At 42.3% G+C, this 22624-nt stretch overlaps 1 protein-coding gene across 1 annotated transcript in view; it reads right to left on the bottom strand.

Moving 5' to 3' along the window:
* Window positions 1-9238: 9238 nt before the first annotated feature.
* NHLRC1 (NHL repeat containing E3 ubiquitin protein ligase 1) overlaps window positions 9239-22624 on the bottom strand; it is a 142676-nt gene continuing 129290 nt past the window's right edge. Inside the window, exon 2 of the mRNA XM_069613592.1 lies at window positions 9239-12173. The gene's annotated coding sequence lies outside the window, so the exon portion shown is untranslated. The remainder of the gene's footprint in view (window positions 12174-22624) is intronic.

Raw genomic sequence — 22624 nt, 5'->3', positions numbered from 1 at the left:
TTGCTCGCAAACGCTATTCCAACTCTATTCGTCCACATTCTGCCACTGGTGAGTCAAGTGTCCGGATTTAGCTTTAGGCCTTGCGGTAGTGTGTAGGTAGCCGAATGGATTAATTGATATTTTAGGTGTTGTGTCCCTTGTAATACTCCCTTGTAATACTTTCGATATTGATATGAGTGTATAGCTTTTTGAATAATGACATTTATCAATAAATTATTTTTCAATTTTATAACCCCCAAAGGAAATCTATTTATGGGCACAGGGAACTGTACTATATTGCGCATTTTCAATAGCATTATTCTCAAGTATTCTGTCGGTTTACATGGCCATTTTTTAATATTTGCATTTCATCATCAAACAATAATTTACTTTACAACTGCTTGACTATCCACTGAATCTGAAGCAAGAACATTCTACATCCGTGACGTGCCCGCAGTTATCAACCACTTCTAGCGCGTATCAGGTAATCATACTTGGCTATTCCGCTACAGACTTGTTTTATGCATGTCAAGTAATAGTTTTTATGTATCGTGTGCTTATTTTACCAATTGTTTGGTTAGTGCTTTCCAATTGATATACACCATAGTTGTCGTCCCCTGGAGTTTGTTTTCAGTTATAGTTAGTGTTATCCATACTAATGCAAGTACTGTCTTTCAGGGAGATGCTGAAGCATCCACCACATTGACAACAGCCCTAGATGTTCTTCAGCAGCACGAGGTATGGATACTGACAGCTCCATCGACCGTGATCATCAGGACTGGAACACTTGTCGTTTGATTGCTCTACACCATGTTTCATTCGTGGTTAGCCATTGATATGTACCTGTGCGGTCAACCACAAGTGTGTGTTGTGTTTTCAATATTGTAATCCTTACTAATGCAAATACTATGTTTCAGGCAGTTGTTGAAGCGTCAACCCACGCACTTGATGCGGAGCCTGACATTCAAGTAATTCCAGGGGAAGCGGGACCATGCGGATACGAATCGGCGCAACAGCTTTCGGAAGTGCACACCACATTTACAACATCCATAGATATTCTTCAGCAGCACGAGGTATGGATACTGACAGCTCCATCGAGCGTGATCATATAACTGATTCCATTTGCTATACTTTCTGCCCTATTAACGCAAGTACTGTGTTTCAGGGAGACGATGGAGCTTCCACTACAATCACAAGATCCCATTTAGATGATGCAGATGTAAAGAAATTGGAGAAATAAGTCGATTAAATCTGATCATATTTAAATATTCCTTGATTCTTTTAGACAATGCAACATTTGTGGTTATCTCTTTATGTGTATCTGTGCCGTCGACCCCAAGTGTGTGTTATGTGTATAATATTGAAAACCATACCAACGCAAGTACTGTGTTTCAGGGAGTTGCTGATGCCTCCTCTTCAATACAATCATTCGTGGCAGTCCATGCAGAGCCAGAGGTATGGATACTGACAGCTCCATCGAACTAGGTCATCAGAGCTCGAATACTTGTCGTTTGATTGTTCCACACAATGTTTAAATCGTGTTTGGCTATTGAGATGTACCTATGTGTTCGTCCTCACGTGTGTTTTATGCTAACAATATTTTGATACACTGTAATGAAAATACTATGGTTCAGGGAGTCGATGGAGCCTCATTCCGTGCTGTCTATGCGGATACAGAAAATATAGTCTTTGCAGCGCAAGAGGAAGGGGAGACATGTGGATACGAATCGGAGCAACAGCGTGCAGATGTTGAAGGTCGAGTCAAAAAAGTTGCAAAGAAAAGAAACAAAAATACGGTTAGTTACAAACAGTTCATAACTTTAGAAATGTTTTTGTGCTGGGGACTATTTTATGTTTTTTTCCAGTCAATTGTACTATACTTTATCTTGTGTTTAAACTGAACATCCCTTTTCCAATCTATCCTCTAGTTACCCGTGGGTGTCCGAACTATACATACACAGACAGTGAAGCGAATGAGAGATGTTGCTTGCCAGACCATTTACACTATGGAGGAACTATTAATTCAGACGCCACGTGTTGAGACTCGAGATGCTCATGTCCAATGGCCAGAACATGAAATGAATGTGTCCGGAGAATCCAGCAAAGTTGTATTGGACGATTGCTACAGTGCGACCGCACCACCATAACAACATGATACTGGATTTATTGAAGATAGCTATGAAGTAGTCGCAGATCAATTCACACAATCTACACGCGCCAAACAATTGCCACCAAAAAAGCTGTCGACATTGTTGTGTTCTCCCATCAATGTTGAAGTAGCAGATGTTGAAATGACAGAGAATGAACCAGCAGCAGCATTCACCGACGCATCAGAACTTGATAGCAGCGATATTTCTTTTAAATGTGGTGATATGTCCTCAACGTCACAGGCCGAAACAACTTTGACGCCGGATGACAGTCTAATGAAAGAGGGCAAATACATAGTATTCGACAGTTGTTTGATGAATATTATAAGTATGCTGAAATGTGGGCATTCCGTTAGAGGGAAAGTATGTGGGAAGCCATTGATTCATGTCACTCGTCAAAAAAAAGGCAGTAACATCAAATAAATGCCGCCTGTAGATTAAATCATACGTTCTCATGGTCTGCACAACCGATGCTGGGGAAACTGCCAGCAGGCAATCTACTGTGTGCAGCTGCATCACTTTTTAGTGGCTTCAGTTTTAGAAAGTTAGAGTCTTTCTTTCAGTTTGTGGGACTCCATTTCATTTAAAAAACGCAGTACTACAAATACCAACATGATTATCTGTCTCCGGCCATTAGTGATGCTTGGAAAATTGAACAATTGTCTCTAGCAAGTACATTCGAAGGCAAACGATTCAGGCTAGCCGGCGATGGACTGTGCGACAGCCCTGGATTTTCTGCCAAGTACTGCACCTACCACTTTCAGGACATGGATAGTAAGAAAATTGTGAGTTCGGTGATCATGGAGGTAACACAATGTACATCCTCAGTGGCCATGGAGAAACTAGGATTTATAAAATCAGTGGAATATCTACAATCGAGGGGAATGCACATCGACCTCATAGTCACGGACAGACACGTTTCAATTGCCAAGACAATGAGAGAGCAGTTCCCACATATTAAACATCAATTTGACGTATGGCATCTTGCTAAATCAATCAATAAGAAAATCTCGGCTGCAGGGAAAAAAAAAGGTTTGGAAAGTATTTCAGAGTGGTCCCAGTCTATCAGCAACCATCTTTGGTGGAGCTACAAAACTTGTGAAGGGTCAGTGGAAATACTACTTGAAAAATGGCGGTCACTGATGCACCACTGTACCAATGTGCACCGCTGGTCAGAAAACCTACATTTCCACCAATGTGAACATGGCCCTTTGTCCCCAGTAGAGGTACGGAAGAAGAAGTGGTTGAATCCATCTTCACCGACACACAAAGCCATTGAGAAGATTGTTTTCGATAAAACTCTATCAAGAGATTTGAGTGGACTGATAGAATTCTGTCACACAGGAGGTTTGGAGGTGTCTCACAATATGTGCCTAAAGTTCAGGCCAAAGCGTTTGCATTTCAGCATACAGGGCATGAGACATAGGACTCTACTTGCCGTCTTGGCCCATAACGAGAATCTCGGCCGTGAACAATCTAGGACTACGGGTACTGTAAGGATGCCTCGCTACACTAAGGCCTTTTCAAAAAGAAGTAAGCAATGGGTGATCAAACCATTCTATGAGGAAATGGAGTTCGACTTTGTCAAAAGCCTTATTGTTGCTGCATTAAAGAAGCACAGATATGGAATTTTGAACGTTTCTCTGCAGAGCACTGATCCACTGCCACCCAACATTGCCTCTGTGCCATATCCACCCAAAGGAGAGCTGGTTGTGAAGTACAAATCCCGGTTGAAATAATTGTAATACGATTGTCTTTTTGTAAATAAATGTTATTGTACAGTGTGCATGCAAAGTACGCTAACCCTAACCCCTACCTTCACCATCGAACAGCGAACAACCTGGGTGTCATCTTTGAATTCTCTCTCTATTCACCTCATATTGCTGACCTTGTCTATATGTGTATCTATATATTTTTGTTGATGTAACAAATTTTCGCAATCTCATGTAAATGCTGCGCACTGTTAACCGAGGGGATGCTTGCGTATTGCAAATAATAAAACAAACAAACAATAAATATCACTTTCAACTCAACTCCTCGGGTACTTTATACTTTCCCTGACCTTCCCCAAAAAATTAAAAGTCTCAATAGTTATGGTTCTTTGGGGCTTCAAAGCTCGCAGACAACGAGGACAAAATTGGGGGCCTTAGAACGCGCCAAGTGAGCCGTTGCAGATGGGAGAGAAGCCAGTTCGCATTTGCACATTGAGGCGCAGTACATAGATGGATTCGAAACTTCAAGTTCTCACAGATGGCTTTACTACGGGATGTTGCAAAGAAAGAATGTATGCTCATTTCTAGTGAAGGTCAGTGGCTTTGATTTTCAGCTCGCGCCCTGAAGAGGCCCACAACTCGCACTGGCAGAATAAGGTTCTATTGTTTTTTGACCTTGAGAGACAGGGACCATGCCGAAAGAACTTCATTTGAAGGGGGGGGGTGCAATAACGTAAGAGACAATAAGGCAGAAAATTCTGAAACTAGACCGACTTTCATGTTCGTTCAGTATACGAAAAATCGTTGTCAAGAGTACAATGGGATTTACGGACTGCATTATGCAGAGACACAATGGAAATTGCAAATATAATGTAACTAACTCTTTAGACGCTTTCATACCGGAATGAAGAATTAATGAATGGATGCATGAATAAATGAATGAATGAAGAGCTAGGAAAACGTTTGTGGGATTGTCCTTGTAGCGGGCACATGGGCATGCAGGTCCACATTCCACACGCATGTAGACAAAAAGTTGTTTCTCATTGTGTACTAACCTCGATTTATTTAGTTACTTTTCGCATTGATTTTAGAGCCGAATATACTCCATTGCACTATCCTTGAAAGCAAATAGTTTCAGCTCGGCCGTAATAAATAAAATGAATAATATTAATAAAGATCGGCTGGCGAGACTAATTATACATTTTATGTTTTCAAAACAGGTATATCCTTCCCTACAGCTACTGCCACCAGTTTCAGACACCGGCAGATGGTTTTTTCAACTGCCAGATGCAGCTTAATGTAAACAACTGCACCATTTTGATGATTTTATGGGACAATCGCTAAGGGCCCATATGCCCTTATGCTGTACTAGCGGCTAGAAGCAACATATCAACCTTTACGCTGGCCTAGTGCCTACTTGATGGAACAGCCTTGCGGTTCAACGTGCGACCAAAGTGCTTCTTTTAACGAAAACCAACACCCTGTGTACTATAAAGGAACAGCATGTGACTCATGATAAACTTTTACGGATTTGCGGATAGAGATAAAAGAAAATAAATGGCATTCGGAGTCATATGGCAATTGCTGAATATTCTATAAACATTTAATGTCAAATAAATGTACTTTACCAAATGTACCGTGTTGCTGTTTGATTTTAAAGTACAGTTTCATATTCTGAATTGTGACGCGCTGTATTGTGAGTTGATCTGTGTTGGTTTCCGGGTTCTGTGTGAAGTCGCGTAGAAGACGACTGGGCGCGTTTGACTACGCAGCACAGAAACGTCACAGAGAGAGGCGGGGAATATGAATGTTTTGATAATGTCAGGCTCAGGGGCGGAGGATATGATTTAGTGCCGCAAAAGCAGGTCAGCCAGGGCAATGGGGGAAATGATAGGATTATCACAAAATGGCAGCTCCCTGATGCCTGTTTTCACGTGTGTTTAATGGACGAAAACTCGGTAAGGTCCATAGGAAATTTTTCTAAAATCGAGGGACTTAGGCTTAAAAACACATGGCCGACCCGTAGGGGCAATAACATTTTTTGACCGAACCATTCCTTTAAGCAGGTTATAAATAACCTACTCTGCGGGAACCCATACTTAACACGTAACCGAACAGCAGCTGCTTCAACAGGGGCCTGCCACTTGAAAAATGTGTGCTGTCATGAATAGAATTGGGTGATTTATTACAAAGCCTGGATCCCAAGACTGAAACAATTTGATCTCCTCTGGTCTGACAGTGTAGGAGGGCCTAGTAGTCAGTAGTGCTGAAATATCCCACATGAGTTCATTATGGTAGTCTATTTGACTAGTCACTAAGGCTTCTACTGTAAGTGCACACTTGCCCTGTGGCATGTAGGGGCGCATCCATTGCCGGCACCTGATGTTAACATTAAATCCCATGCAAATGGCCTGGCCCATTAATGCAGCATCTAAGCACTGAACCTGAGTTAACAACTTGACAAGTTTTCCAAAAATAAGGGGGAGGTGGAATGTTGCGGGAGATAATTTCTCAGTGTTAGCAGAACATCCTCCAGCATTCGATAGTTAAGAATGCTGGATTCAGCAGGCTGAGATGTCATTCAGTCTTTGTGAAAATACTGTGTCACAGATTTCAGTTTAGCTGTAACTTCCGTAGGGTGGTAAAATTAAGAGGTATGTTTAACTCCAAAAAGAACCGCTCCGTAATGCTGAAAATGCTTGTAAAAAGTAGTGGTAAAACAAAAAGCTGATGGATGGAAAGTTTTGAATTAATCATAACCACGGGCACGGCTCTTGGCAACCCTCCAGACCATCGTGTTTCAGCCTGCCATGCAATTACAGAATGGGAGAAAGCATATGCAAATCAGGCTTGGTCCTACCCCAAAAGGGGCAGTCCAGCCCGAACTGCTAGGTCACATCCCTCCTGCACGAGACCACAAGCATCCCCAGACATTTTTCAGCCTTGTTGGGCGTCATCAGTCAGGAGTAGCTTGGGTCTCTAGGCCCGGCAGACTCGGGACCCACGTCTGGGCATACCCGTCCCACACGGGGTGACATTAGCAAATCAAAATGTTGATGGGTGGAAGGTTTTGAATTAATCATAACCACGGGCACGGCTCTGGGCAACTCTCCAGAGCATCCTTTTTCAGCCTACCATGCCATTACAGAAGGGGAAAAACCATATGCAAATCAGGCTTGTTCCTACCCCAAAAGGGGCAGTCCAGCCCGAACTGCTAGGCCACATCCCTTGAGAAATCAGACCTTAGCTGGATAATTTGCACTTCGAATAGCGGCATCGATATTAGCATAATTGACCTAAAAACATTTGACCTAAAACATTTGATAGAATTTTTGTGGCCTTTTTGTCGGTCAAATTTAATTAAATATACATATGGGGGTGGGTAAGGGTATAGATTAGGTTGAGGGGAAGTGGGAGGGTTGCAGGCGGTCTCCCCCACATTTTAGACCGAAAAAATAAATATCGATCAAATGTGATTAGGTCAAATGTTTTAGGTCAAATAGACCCAAATTGCGGCATCCACAATATGTTTGCATTGATTGGCAGCACCAAACATTTATAGGGCCTTTTGATCAAAAGACATTTGGGAATCATTTTTTATGTAGTCTATTATTTTGTATTAGTGTTTGCCTCGTTGAACATACCTGAAAACACTAAGGAGTCTTGACAATGTGGTTTTAATGGAAAAGAGCATGGATGAATAAAATATTCACTTTCCCGGCAGGAGAAGCCTGGTGCAAGCTGTAATTATGCATCTCAAAGAGGATAATACATGGCTCCCGAAAGGCAATAGAAAGTTGCCCCGGAGCTTTATGCCAGAGCAAATTACCAGATGTGGATACAAACTAATCACAGATAATTGGTGGTATTTAACTTGTTATGTTGTTTAACACTCAATAATCCCTAAATTATTGACTAAAACACTCCTTTTCAAGTATTCTATCCTGCTTCTTCTTTGCAAAACAATAATTTATTCCCCCCTCCGGTTGCGGCAGGCCACCATGGCATGGCTAGGTTTACACCACGCATGCGCTCAAGCCCTGTGAACAATCTAGAAACAGGTTTGAGAAACCTTTCCATCCCGAACAATGTTTTATATCTATGATTACCTGAGGAAAAATATATTTAAGGTAGAATAATGATTTACATGTTGAAAATCACATTCTCTACTGAATGCTCATGACTTAAGCGCTTGATTTATACATTCGGCCATCTTGCACAAGGCAAGTTCGCCTCCTGTGGAATGGGCGACTCAACCCTTCATCCTTCTGAAGTCCACACATTCAGTGCCATTAAATTGGGTAATAATACAACTGTTATTGAAGCGCTTAGAAGCTGCAGGACTATGGCATGAAGCTCTACATAAGAGCACAACTTGTAGTAGTAAGTGTTTTTATAGAGTGGCATACCTGTTTTTTTTCTGCTGCTGACATACTTATAATACTTTACACTTGTGTCCATTAACCAAGGTTAAAATGCTCACATTTCTTGTTAGGAGAGTGTATTTCTGTTGGCAGACGATATGTAGCACAAAAAATAAGTGAATCAAAAATATGGACTCTCAGCGACTAATATATGTAAAAATTGTAAAAATAAAGAAATTGCTACCTTTTTCTTGTACAATAGCAAATAGCAAAGTCGTTGACATCTGGAAAAGTGTGGAGTGAGCATGAAAACTCGAAAGGGAGAGGGCTCCACAGAAGAACGCAGAAAGAGAACGGATCACATTTAATAGAGAGAACGAAAAAAACATTATGGTTCAGGTTCCAATCAAAAGTAAATGCTGCAGATGTGAGGGGACTTCCATGCTAGGAGCGGCCACTCAGCAAACCCCACTAACACGTGCAGAAACACTGTTTGAGAGAACTCCCAGAGGCTATGCTTTTATGGGTATCTCAGGAGAGCAAATAGTAGACCAAAGCAGTGGCTCGTGAGTAGAGTGTGCAGGCACACATCTCCCTTAGCATGTGACCATATCACATGGCCATTCCTACAAGATACACAGATAACAGGGCTCTATTCACCCGAGGAACCATTTAGAGGCTATGCCACTGGAACTCAACAACAAGACTCATTCTTCAAGATACACAGATAACAGGGCTCTATTAACGCGAGGAACCATTTAGAGGCTATGCCACTGGAACTCAACAACAAGACACATTCTTCTTTTAACTATATATTGCAGACTCTATGGCCATTGCCAGTGATTGCTCAATTCTTTTTACCATACATATGAAAACTTGACAGACCTAGTCTAGAAAAATATTATCAGTATCACAATTCAGGCGATATTGTCTTATCAACAAAAATAAAAAATTGGACACTAATAAACAATGGTAAGAGCAATTTAATTCATAAGAACAGAGTTGGAACAAATTGGATATATGAATCACTACAATCTTGCATTGATCTAATCATTTCTATCTTTTTATAATTCTTTTCTCTGCCCTTTCCCACCCAAATTTTATTGTTGAATGATCGCTCTACGATTTGATTGTTGCCCTTATACGATTTCTTTTACAAACCCAAAAATGTGTCCAATTACAATAATGTGAACGAACCACAAGGGTGATAAGACATTAATTGCCTTGATAAAGACCTTCACGTCGAAACACATAAAATGTTTTACGTTTTGTTTCTTTAGAATTAATAGAATTAAAATGTAACGGAACACACATGTTGGAATCAACATTGCAGGACTATTGCAAATCTAATGAAGGAGCAATGATGAGCAGGTGAATACACAATCTCTTTTGGTTGTACGTATGTTATGCTAGTTGCAGTTTGCCATTACACAACTGTATTCATGCTGCCTGAAAAACTTTTTTAAGTGAACAGGAACAATCAAGACCACAAATATATTTTAGTTCAAATGGCACAAAACTAACAAGAAGTGCTGCATATTTCCCAGAGCTCAAGGCTAGTGTACACACGGGTGGACGGAGTCTGCCCACTTTTCTTTTTAGGACTTGACCTCTGTATTATTTGCCATTTGATTCCTGGAAGTAATCCGGAGGGAAAGCATCGACTTGATAATCTCCCAGGGTGCTGGGTCCATAGGCGCCGAGTACATGGGGGCAAAGGTGGCAACTGCCTCTGATGCTCTTGAGCAAAGGGGACAGGAATGTCAATTTGCCCTGTGGAGAAACTGAGAGCAGATCCAGCCAGGGACGTAATTAAGGGGTAGCCAGGGGTCGCAACTGGGACCCCTGAGGTCTCCTTTACTACCCGTAAAAAAATAAAAAGTTTATTTTCTTTTTTTATGCAAGCTCCTGGGCTATGGCCAGCACCATGTGGCTCTTTGCTTCTGGGGTGGCTGGCTTTCTTGCTTAGGCCTCTTAAAAAAAAAACTTTAAAAAAAACAGGGTTTCCACAAGTCTAACACTTTCAGCAGTGACCCTAAATAAGAAAGAATAGGAATAAAAAATAATTTGTCTTTCTGGAATTCTATACAATAATTGCTATACTCATTAAAGGTTTACTTCAGGCACACATCGGGGGTCGGGGGTGGGGTTGAGTCACTGATTTAGTCTGTTCTTAAACACCTCAACTTAGCCTTTCATTCTTCTGAGGTCGATAAATGAGTACCAACACAGGTTGGGTGATATTGTATGTATATTTGTTCTATATAAAGTTGTTTTTAGTTTGTGTACACACTTTTACAACATAAACATTTCAAATGTAAAATAACATTAACAATGCATCATATCATTTGCTAAACACGTTTCCATAATATACTGGAAGAATATTAGTTGGAAATACTTGAGCTTAAAATTGTAACTCATTTCCACCATAAAATGAGCTATAATTCAAATGCATATACTAATAAAATTAAGAAATACAGTTTAGCTTGAAAATTATAGATATGCAGATGTAGTTAGTAATTGATCAAAAATAAAAAATGTCCATCCTAATATGCAAGTAGTGGATACATGTGTAAGTTATACTAACAAATGAGATGAAGTACAATCAGAGTTGCATAATGAATTCATTGTATGCAATTCGACGGAAGACTCTTGTGATTTAGACAGCAAATTTAAACAGATCTATATGCATACAAGACCTTCAAAATGACAATGATGAACTTCGACAACATGCTTAAACAATAATTCTATATATCATTTATCTCTAAATTGCCCGTGATTTAATCAGAAGCTCTTCATTGATGATTATTAATAGTCGAGTTAGTGAAAGAACATGACTGGTGCCAATACCCCACGTGCATGTTATCCATAACCAGTCTCTCGACATTTTCGTAGTGCCGATGTTGCTTTGACCAAAGATTTGAATTCTATGCAGTTCAAAAAAATTGCAAAAGATGACTAAGTGTTTGAGAGTTTCTTTTGTAGATTAGTTAGTGCAAAATCTACAGCCACCCTTAGTTGCATCTCTCAATTAGGGATGCTGATGTTTAATTATTTCATAGATGGCAATTTGGTTCAGTTTAAATCTAAGGTAAAGATTGCATGCCTTATTGTATGGAAAACGAATAAGGTAAGGCTGGCGGTGCAGTCTTTTGGTGATAAACGGTGCTATTTGCTGATAACTATGATATGTGCTAATCATTTCAACAGTGTGACACCAGTCTAGTTCGTAGAGTTTTTCTTTACATAACCAGGGCTAAAATGAAGGTCATCAACATTTGAGTCAATTTCATGCAGCACTAGTAACATTCTGTTGCGATGTTTCGCGACTGATGGTGGATTGCGGCTATTTTAAGCGTAAGTGCTATATAATAACACATTATTATCATTTGTCCATGGACGTCTGCTTGCATTCACAGTAATTTGGTAATATGGGGCTATACACCCTGATCTTAACGAAACATATGTTGATTAATTCTTTTAATACACGTATATCACATCATAGTGATATAGTAACCATATTTTTCATACTGTACTTAGGAACAATGCCATGTGATGCAACTTCCTGCTTTATCAAGGGGTGAAAGGTCGTGTTCCATCGCTCCCACTGATATCACAGTGTGGGGTCAAATGACACCACTTACTGTGATTTCAATCAGAGGTCAAGGGTCGTGTGATGTCACTTCCGCTACCCCTCGCATTTTGTTGAAATAACGTCCCTGGATCCAGCCCTATGCATGCAAAGTCTGTCCTGTAGCCCACGTCCCTACAGCAGCCAGCTGCAAAGTGTATACAGAGAGATCTTAGCATTTTAGATTGGCCTGCTGCTTTCAGACATGGGGCTTTTTTCTTCCTGTTCCATTGTGAAGCCATGCAGTCACCTTCATATATGATGATTTGTTTAAGTAGCCATTGTTTTGGACAAGACGTCAATGTTCAGGTTTTCAGAACTGCAAGTGGGAACTTTAATTCTGAAAGCAAAGACAACGCATCAGTTATTTGCTCAAATATATCCCTTCTTCCAAAACAATAAAAATTGTCACCATTCTTTTTATTGGCTCCGTTATTTGCATGTATTTTTTATTTGACACAGAAACGCTTTTTTGTAGTATGTCACATTTTCCTCACATCATATATGAAGCATGTTTTCGTCAAACAATTAAAAACGAGGATCCCTCTTCACGTGTCATCTTTGGTAAGTTTTTAATACTTGAAAGTACATTTTCAAAATCCACACGTCATATTTTTAACCGAGTGGGGTCTGGGAGACTCTCTACCAGCACAAACACAGCCCATTGATTTGTTCTTGAGTGGGTGACCCCTGGGAGAGTCTCAACCAAGTCTCTAGCTCATGGTTCTTTTCACAGAGAAGAAATGTCCCCGCATATCAGTCTTTGTCCTGCCCAGGGGCAGTCCAGCACCAAAATGCTAGGCAATTCTCCTCTGAACAAGAGTACCACAGCAACCCCATACATGTGTTGCCTAGTTGGGATATGCGGGGACATTTCTTCTCTGTGAAAAGAACAGTGGTACTTTTGCATTTGCTTCAGGTTGTAGAGACCATTCTAGTTTATACATTTGTAGTTGTTCTGGTTTATAGTGATACTTCATGTCTTGTGCTGTCTGTGTTACGGCCCCCTGCACCCATCTGGAGTTTATTGCCTTTGCATTTACAATGGTAGCGAGTATAGCTGCCTCTATCTGCACTAATGGTGTGTTTATGTGCATATGTTTATTTGCAGCTACGTTGCATTCCTTATGCACTATCATTTGAACAGCAGTAAGAATCGTTAATTCTGGAGCAAAGTTTTACTCTGGAACTGTATAGACATGTGAATGGTATGCTATGAGCTTTGTCTCTCCATGTTTACATACTAAATGCGTGTACTTCTAAGTTCTTGTCTGTGTTCCTGTCCTGAAGAGGACTACTTGGTGGACATGGTGCAGCATGCATGTGTGTTCTCCTTTCCAGTCTGTTGGATGGAAATTTGGCTCCAAGTCACATAATGGTTTCACTATTGCTGCATAGTCTGCCACATATGAACACCTAAGGTTTAAAAGGCCAAGTCTGGCCTGCAACTGCTTAAGCAAACGAGGGCTTTGCAAGTGTGCGCATTTCTGTTGGAATTGTGGAGCAAGTCCCTTCCCTCATCAGAAAATAAAAACCCCAGAAATATGTTTCCTCTATGGACTATCTTTGATTTCTTGAAAATTAAAATGTAGCCTTTAGATGCTAGTGTTCTAATGATTAAGTCCACTTTCTCTAAGTGTTCATTTAAGTCATCATCTGGACAGAACATTTAAGCTACAATGTCCAGAATGATGTCTGTGTGCCTTCTAAGAGGGATTGCATCCTAATAGCCCAGGGCTGTTTTTGTACCCCTGTGGGAGGTTAGTGAAGCAATACTGTTGAACTTGAAGGTTATAACTGTGTATGTATAGCTCTCTGAATCCAAAGGTTGTGCAAATAATCCATTCCCCAGATCCAGTGCAGTCTTATATTTGTATCTCTGTATATTACTCAGAAGGCCCACACTATGATTGTTCTGTGCAGCCTCTGTAGTGTATTAGCATTTACGATTCTAAAGTCTAATATGAACCATCTGGGTTGGACACTGGAAGTAATGCTGTATTGTAGAAGCTTGCCTGTTGTATCAGAACCCATTGCTCTAATAACTGATCCAAAATTAATTTTAAATATGGTGTAGCCTGTGCTTTGATTAGATATTGTCTCTGAGTCTTCAAACACTGCCATTTTATGTGGAGGGCAGTCTGTGTTATGTCCTACATGATTCTTGTATAACTGTGATGCACCTAAAACAGACCACAAGGCTGCATAGGAGTTCACTACATGATCCTCAACTTCATCTGAAAAACTGGTTTAATTACTCCCTCCTCCCCTAGGGCTCTCCATAACATATAGCCCGGGCCAATCGTTTTCTGCTAAAAGGCCATCTTGGGTTATATGCAAATTAGACCAAAATAGTGCCTCTATTTTCTTTGGATGTTCCCCTTAAAGTTCCATTGTAACCATGTACACACTATTATCCTCATCCACTTCTGTGGTATTAATAAACTCTACCTTTTTTTTAATGAGCAGGAATGTGATATAAAAGCCTCTTGTGTCTTTCCTTAAATATGGAAACGTGTGCTAGAATCGAATTGCATGATTAACCAATCACTCGCATCTTTAGTCACTGGTAATATCCTGTGAGTCTGGTTTAGAGTGTTTGCCATTGTTGCCATTGCCAACTCTGAAAGCTGCAGTCTGATTCCTTTCTACTTTCTTTCTTCTCCTCCCCCCTGGCAGGCTTCTGCTCTCCCTCGGGTGCAGAGAACTGTTTCGTCTCTTTCTGTGGAGGAGAAGAAGGATCGTTTTCATCTCTGTATCTTTGTGATTGCCTAAACTGTACCCTATCTCTTAACCGATAGGTGCTATTTTCCCCAGTTTTGGCTTTAAAGGGTCTTCTATCCCAACCAGCTCCTTGCCTGGGACTAGTACTATCTGTTTCTACAGACATTGTTCGGCTACGAAAAGTCTCCCTTTCGTCTTTGGCAGGAGGCATACTGGAAGTCCTTGTCTTTCCCCTTCTGCCACTAGCTGAGAAGGTATGTCTGAATGGTTCCTGTATGGTACCAGTAGTACTTGTAGCTGGTGCTCTTTTAGAGGGGTTACTCTCACCTGATTCCTTCCTTTGCCCTTCCCCGGGGGATCTACCCAGGTGATCTCTGCCTAAGGACCTATACGTAGCTGTTACAATGTGACTAAACTGGAGTTTCCTTTCTTGGTCACTGGACAATACTGCTAGACGTCTAAAGATTTCTTGTCTCACTGACTCACCTTTTATGAGGGGCATGAGTACTCCTTCTATCATGGAATAATTGCCCCCAGCTATTGCCAGCCCTAAATTCATTGCTGCTTCTGCTCCCTGGGAGTTCAGTATCTCTCCCAGAATGGAGGTAAGTACTATAATTGAAGTGGTCCCAATTAAATGAAGGTACAACCAACTATATACTGAAACCCAACTGTCACAGTGTTCAATAGGTGGATTACAACCTGTTTCCATTATGATTGGTAGAACCCTCTGCCTATGGTGAGGAGTGACTTGACGGTAAACTGCCACTAACTAGCTCAGCTTAGTGAAATACCATCTAGGGATGTCCTCGTGCCTGGTGGGACAGGTGCCCAATAAGGCTTTGAGGGTCTGGAATGGAAGTGTTCCTTCCTCCCTTGCTATTACTGGTCTGGGTGCAGCTGGAGCTGGTCACAAAGCTCTATATTCTACAGCTTGAGTGCAGACAATATCAAAGTTTCCCCTCAGGAGTTCATAGTCCTCTCTGGTATATGGGTCATTTGCCTCCCTATTTGGGTGGAAGCTAAGGATGTGTTCTACGGTTAAGCCTTCCATAGCAAATGGGCCATGTCTAGCCCCTGTAGTGGAATATGTCAAACCCCCTTGAAACTAGTTCTGGTGGTCTACCTGCTGCAAGGCTAACTCAGGATACCTACAGGGTTTGTTATGTATTTGATCTATATCCCTCCTAATGTGTAGGGTTTCAAACCTATCCACTGGCTTAATGCCGGGTGTCTTCATATATGTAAACAGGGTTTCCCCTGGCAATCCTCCAGGCAAAGCCACTGCCACTGTAAAGTTGGTGTTGACATCTCTAGCACCTCCTTCCTGCAACCACCTGGTTATTGCTCGGTGGCATTCTGCGAGTATAGGGACAAAAACATGTGGGTTAGTCATTCTAGTATCTCTTAGCTAGATAGCTGTTAAGCGTACTTGCTTATAAAGACACCCTGCTCTTCTCTAGAGTGTGTTAAGATATTTAGTCGACACCCTGCTCTTCACTAGTGTATATTATTCTTTGTATCGCCAGGCCCCTAGCAACCCCCTGAGCTCCTCTTTGGTAGCTAAGTAGGGAGAATATTTGTTGTGTGTAGGAGAGGGTGACAAAATGACATGATTCGTATCACCCCTGCCTCCAGAGCTTTCCCTCGACCCCCAGATGAGTGTCCAAGACCCCTTGATCAGGATCTGTTGTGGGAGTAGGGGTAGGGAAAAGCATATACTCATCACTCTGCATCAGAAAAGAGAGAAGGCAATATCCCCTACTTTCATCTGCCCAAGAGGGGTTTACCAATGTCACACATAGTTCATTGATAGTCCGCTGCTTACACCATCCAGTACCCCTTCATATGTTTTGCATTCCACAATCACTTGTAATTTTAAAACCAAAACTACAAAAAGGCCTACCATCTACAGATGGGAAAATACATGTCAAGTGTCTGTGTTGCCAACTGGTCTCAAGTCCCAGCGTTAGCACTTAACCAAGTGTGTGCTCTCAGGTAAATCGTTTTATCTATATCGGTGAGGCTTGCGTGCCAAAATTAGAAGTGCCTAAAACGGATTCAGCCCACCTTGTGTGCTAATCCAAAAAACACCTCATTCATGATATTGCCACATATATGTAATAATAACTGTGCCAGTTCATAAAATGAACTAATGAACATCATGTCTTGTCTCTGGGCTTACTTGTAACCTCTGTAAATGTAACTTCCCACCACACACTCTCTAGTCGGGAAGACTGATTCTTATATGTCATTTTCAGTGGTGTCACAACATATACCAATTAGGGCGCTCCACACATCTTTTGCCGTCCAAGGCACCACAAATCCCAGGACCGGCCATGCCTGAAAGTATGGACGACAAATCCTTTGCAGGCTCTGCAGTGGAGAGAAATAAGACGTTTTCCAGCAGTGCATGGGACTTATTCCCCAACTGTTGTCTCTGCAAAATCCAATGAAGGTCCAACAAGTCATAGAAAGTGCCCTAGCCGCTCTTGCCGCAGGCCTCCTGGATGGCAAATCCTTTATCACTCGCATGTTCTCTGTTTGCAGGAGTGGGCCTGTAATGGCCAGCAGTTTAATTAGCGGCTGCAGAAGACACTCTGAACAAGCACAAGTGGCCCTTTGCTCTCAAAATCTTATCTGCACTAAAGTGTTAATGTGAATTGTTTGATCTGCAAATGTTATGCACACTATGTCAAAAAGTGACTACAAGCAGTTACGTTTCACATAAAGGTTCTTCTGAGGAGTGTGGGGGGTGATCAGGTCTTGGCCTTAGTACGACACATAGGACAGTTTTTGGCAACCTCAAGTTCTGTGAAATAATCAATTATGTCTGACGTGTAGGCTCTTATGTGTAAAGGACTTCAAAATGACATGCTCCAAAAATGGCAGCATTTACAGAAAATGGCTTTCGAACTATTAACTGTACAGAGGAACGTAGCTTTTCTTAGACCGTCAATATAATACCCCAGCCAGGCATTATCAATGGACCATGCAAGGCCTGTGGCATTTTGCTTCCCCATCCTAGCATGGCCCATTAAGGATGCAGCCTGGGGTACTGAAGGGACAAATGTGCATAGGGGATGCCTCTGCATCTCCCCGCACATTTAGCACGCCAGGGTCAGCGAGATGGTTCCACTCCGTCTTCATTGCGCAGGTCAGGATCCAGGAGGCGTCTCCTGTTCACCTGGTGTGAGTGAGCCAGAGGGCCATTGTGGTGGTGTCTGGAGTCTGGAGCTGCAGGTAAGGAAAAAAAAAACATTTCTGTAAGTGTACATGTGGGTATGTATGCATGTTTGTGTACATGCAGGAAAGGGTTTGTGTCTGTGTAAGTGCTCTTTTGAATAAGAGTGTATTCAGTGTGTATGTTGAAGTTAATAGTTGCTTGTGTGACTGGGATAGCTATTATGCTTAAATTTATGCTGTAAGAATGCATTCATTCATTTTATTTGCGTGTGTGTCTGGACAGGGAACAAGCATCTGATTGGGGAGTGGGCACTGATTCAGCGCTAGCTAGCATCAACCAATTGTTTTACGGTGGAATACATATTTACAGGCATTATGAGCAAAGCAAACCTAACATGATGATGTCCTACATGGCAGCGCGGGAGGAGGGCTACATAGGTGCATATAGGCCACATGGACATGTTTTCTTACAGTTTTACTGCCACTACAGGCAAATCCTATAACATGGGGGTTGTCCTCCCCTCTATGAATCTGAAAGGTGTACGGGAACAATTCAGTGTACACTGGTTATTAAGACCTTAATGGGAACACATATCATAATGGGCAACCATTAAGAAAAGCAACATGCTTGCTGGTGCTAAACATATGACTCAAACGATATATGCAAAATTAATTTTTAATTTTTCATTTAGCTTACTATTATTAACTTTTTTTTAAAAAAAAAAAATTGGTGCAGAAAAAACAAGTTGTTTCTTTTCATAACAGTCCATGATGTCCATTCATGTAATAACATACATAGTTGAAAGGTTCACTGTATCAAAAAGAAACTGTACTTAGTGACAATATATGTGAGTTCAACATTTTTGCATATGACCAACATCTTGAAAATCAAAGTATCCCATGTCATTGGGGATAAAGAACACACTGTGAGAATGTAAAGTGAGGAGACGGATGAATCTGTGTCTCCTGTGCCCGGCTAAAGTCTGACCTTATATTCGGTCTACGTCTGGATACGATGTTAGGGATTTAGGAGGCAGCACAAAAGAAAGCCAGTGGAAAGTCTGGGTGAGTGTGCTGTTGACGTTTCGGCAGGATAGGTTGATAGCCTTCTTCTTGGGCCAAAAAAAGTCAGAAGACTCTGTGTGAGAAAAAGAGAAAGCATGGAAATGACCATGAAGGAAGGGGTCAATGTTAAAAGCAGCAGCAGGGTGCTGGAATGGGTCCATACCTAGTATCCAATACTAAAAACACAGGTCCTTGGACAGGTTCCAAAAGAGGGGGTCCACTCACCACTGGTCGTGCTTACAGTGAGCGCAGATGAACGCAGTGGCTTCCAAAATGTGGCAAGTGAGGAAGCAGGTAGACGTTGCGTGGGTAGAAGGGGTAGCCAGGAAGATGGGAGGCGGCCCTTGTGCGTGGCTGATGCAGAGTCCCTGAAGTGATGGACAGGGTCAGAAGAAAGTCCACGGAAGGTGACACCTTAGGAACACTGGGAAAGAGTAAAACATGCAGCAGTTTAGCGACACTGCTGACAAAATGGTTGTGTGGAACTAACAAAGGAGTGGAGAGAGTGTGGGAGCACTCGTGCAGGAGAAGGAGTTTACCTGTGTCAGGTTGTAGGACCACATGGTGCGTAGGCACGGGGAGTCCAAATGGAAAATCACCAAGAGAAAAATCTTCAAGGCTGGGGAGCTCATGGAAGAAATTCGCTTGTGAGCTCTGTAAAAAAAGTAAATGCAAACAGCAAAAAGAGGGGGAATCAGTGTAAATCCAAAAGCTCAGGCTAGGAGTAATGCAGGGTTGCAGGAGATCTAAAGCTGAAAGCTGCCTTGCTCTATAGTGGGAGCAGAGGCACGTACCTGATGCTGTTGCCGGCATGTAGCAACGAGGTGCAGGCGTCTCAAAATGGTGCCTCTGCTGGCTCTAAAGTGAAGAGTTCAGTATATGCACTGAGAGGCCGCGCGACACCGCGCATGCGCCAGAGACTAGTGTCTCGTGGCGATGGGAATGACGTGGCATGGGGGCGGGCAGGTATTGGCTGGCTGCTCGAGGGGCTCGGTGTCACCGAGGAAGAGCAGTCTCCGTGGGAGGCATTGTAATGGCAGGACTGCCGAGGTTGCGTCTGTACCGGAGTACGAGTGTTAGTGAGCATAAGTGTAGGTTTAGCTGAAGAAGAAGGGACCATGTGGGGGAGTCACGCAGTGGGCGTGACGGATATTGCAGTCTGAAGAAGGACGAAGGCAAGGCTATGCAGTGGGTGAGTCTGCTAATCGAGTGCTGCGGACCTTCACTGCTGCACATAATGTATGCGGGATGCAGACCAGTCTTATGTGAATGCCTGAGCCAATACATAAGGCATGGGAAAGCATGGCATGATTGCACATTAGTGAACAAATTACCGACTAAAGCCCTGCTTCATCAGAGTGGGCATTAATATTAGTCTTCCGGTGGTACAAGTGCAAAGAATACCAAAACACACATATGTCTGGAGCTTTGAAAAACCGACAGGGACTGTTGCACATAGTGTATGCGGGATGCAGACCAGTCTTGTATAAATGCCTAAGAAAAGGTATGGCACGATTGCACGTTTGTTAACAAATTACCGACTGGAGCTCTGCATAATCAGAGTGGGCAGTTGTGTTAGTCTGTCAGTGGTACAAGTGTGAAAAACAACACAACACACATATGTCTGGAGCTCTGGAAACTTGACAAGTACTGTACAGTAATAGATGCATATGCACATGATGTTGAAACCCCAATATATCTGGTTATAACAATTACAAGAACACATTAGTCATGGCATCCAGCTGCCAATGTAGATTCCTGTATTGGGAGAAAGGGAAGTCTTGAATTAGAGAGAGACTACTGGGAGCAAATGGCTGTTCCTTAATTGAAAGAAAAGTCCAGTGATGTGGAGAGAGCACAGGTTAAATGGGCAGGCGGTCCACTGTGATAAATAGATGGCCTGTCTGGAAAGAGGAGACTGCCAGGCCGAGTGGGGAGCTCAACGGCAAACCCTATGGTTAGGTGTAGGGAGTAAAAATAGTGTTAAAAGTGGAAGGGTCCTGGTAAGGCTTCATTCAAGCCAGAAGTGGTGGATTTGAGTTTGTGCATCCACCATGCTTCTTTCAAGTTCAGAGAGTTAGCACTGTTGTTTCTGTTTTGGACTTTGTCTACCACCCACCAGGCAAATGAGTCTGGGCTGTGGTGGAATTCCATGAAGTGGTGGACCAGGGGGAGTTTTGCAGCGTATCCTTGATCTGTGTTCGCTGATACGTTTGTGCACAGGTCTAGATGTTTGACCTACGTATCTGAGGCCGCAAGGGCATTGTATCACGTAGATAACGTTGGTGGATTTGCAATTTGAAAAATGCCTGAGTTTCCACTCTTTACCATCAATCATGAAGGAGTTGAGTTTCTTGGTTTGCCTGCATCCCGTGCATTGGCCACATGGATGGTGACCAGTAATTTCTCTCATGTCCCACATTGTCGAGCGGCCCGTGTTTTTGTTGAGTTTGGCGCTGGTGAGAAATTCTTTAAGATTTTTAGACCTTTTTAGTGCCATCCGTTGTTTAGGTTCATCTGGGAGATTGAGTTGCACCAGAGGCCAGAATTTCTTAATAAGGGTCTTGAGTTTGGAAGTGGTGGGGCTGAATGTCGTGACACAGGTCAGGATGTTCTCAGATGGAGTGGTTTTGTCTTTTGGTGTGAGAAGGACCTCTCTGGGTGTAAATCTTGATCTCTTCTGGGTGATCACTCCTATCTTCAACCTTTCCGGCTCTCCACTATCCAAAGAAGAAAACTCATTACTAGCCAAGGGACTGTCCTTCGTGCCGACTAACCACACCGACTGGTTCAAACTGGACCTTGAACTTTCTAACTTTTTCCGAAGCATCAGAAGGAAAGTCTATTTTCTTGATAAAGACATCCCTACAGGTCCTGATGACACAGGTTTGAGACCTAAATCAGATTTCCAACCCAAAGATTCTGAGACACCCGCCTCGATCCTGTCTTTTCGAAAAATGTATCCGGCAAGAAATTGGCAAATTACACTCTACTCCAGACCACCATAGACAGAATCTAACCTCTGGAGAAAGGAAAGCCCTGATCACGCTCGGCTCCAACCCATTACTAGTGATAAAACCAGCCGACAAGGGAGGAGGAATCGTGATACAAAGCAACACCCAGTACAACAGCATGATGACGTCTCTTCTTGAAGAGGAGGGTAATTATAAGAAATTGAAAAAGGACCCCACAACAGAAATAAAAATGAAGATCCAAGAAGCCACAACATATGCTCTGGAACACAACTGGATTACTGAGAAGGAAGAGACCTTTCTCAATACTTCAGAAGGAAGGACCCCAGTCCTCTATGCCCTCCCTAAAATCCACAAAGACAGCCAGACACCACCTGGTAGACCCATTGTATCAGGATGTGGCTCAATTTTGGAGCCCGTTGGCACCTTTATTCATTACTTCCTTAAACCTCTGAGCCAGCAGACGCCTACTTACCTGAGGGACACTATGGACAACATTACTAAATTTGAAAACCAACCATTCCACTCCTCTGAAGATCTCCTTGTATCATTAGATATCAAAAGCCTCTACACCTCCATTCCACAACAACAAGCATAGGAATGCATTAGACACCATTTGACTCACCATATGACACAGAGACGGGTACCCATCAATTTCATCATAGAACCTTTGGAAATAGCACTTACCAATAATTTTTTCGAGTACAACAACACCTTTTACCTACAGACCTGCGGCACAGCCATGGGTGCCATGTTTGCCCCAAGCATGGCCATCATCTTTATGTCCGAATTCGAACTGACTCACGTTCTCAACACATCCAACCCTTTCCTCAACTCCGTGACT

The sequence above is a fragment of the Ambystoma mexicanum genome, chromosome 5p (genome assembly GCF_040938575.1).
Source record: "Ambystoma mexicanum isolate Mex_15411 chromosome 5p, UKY_AmexF1_1, whole genome shotgun sequence".
NCBI lineage: Eukaryota > Metazoa > Chordata > Amphibia > Caudata > Ambystomatidae > Ambystoma > Ambystoma mexicanum.
This window is presented reverse-complemented; position numbering and strand designations above follow the sequence as displayed.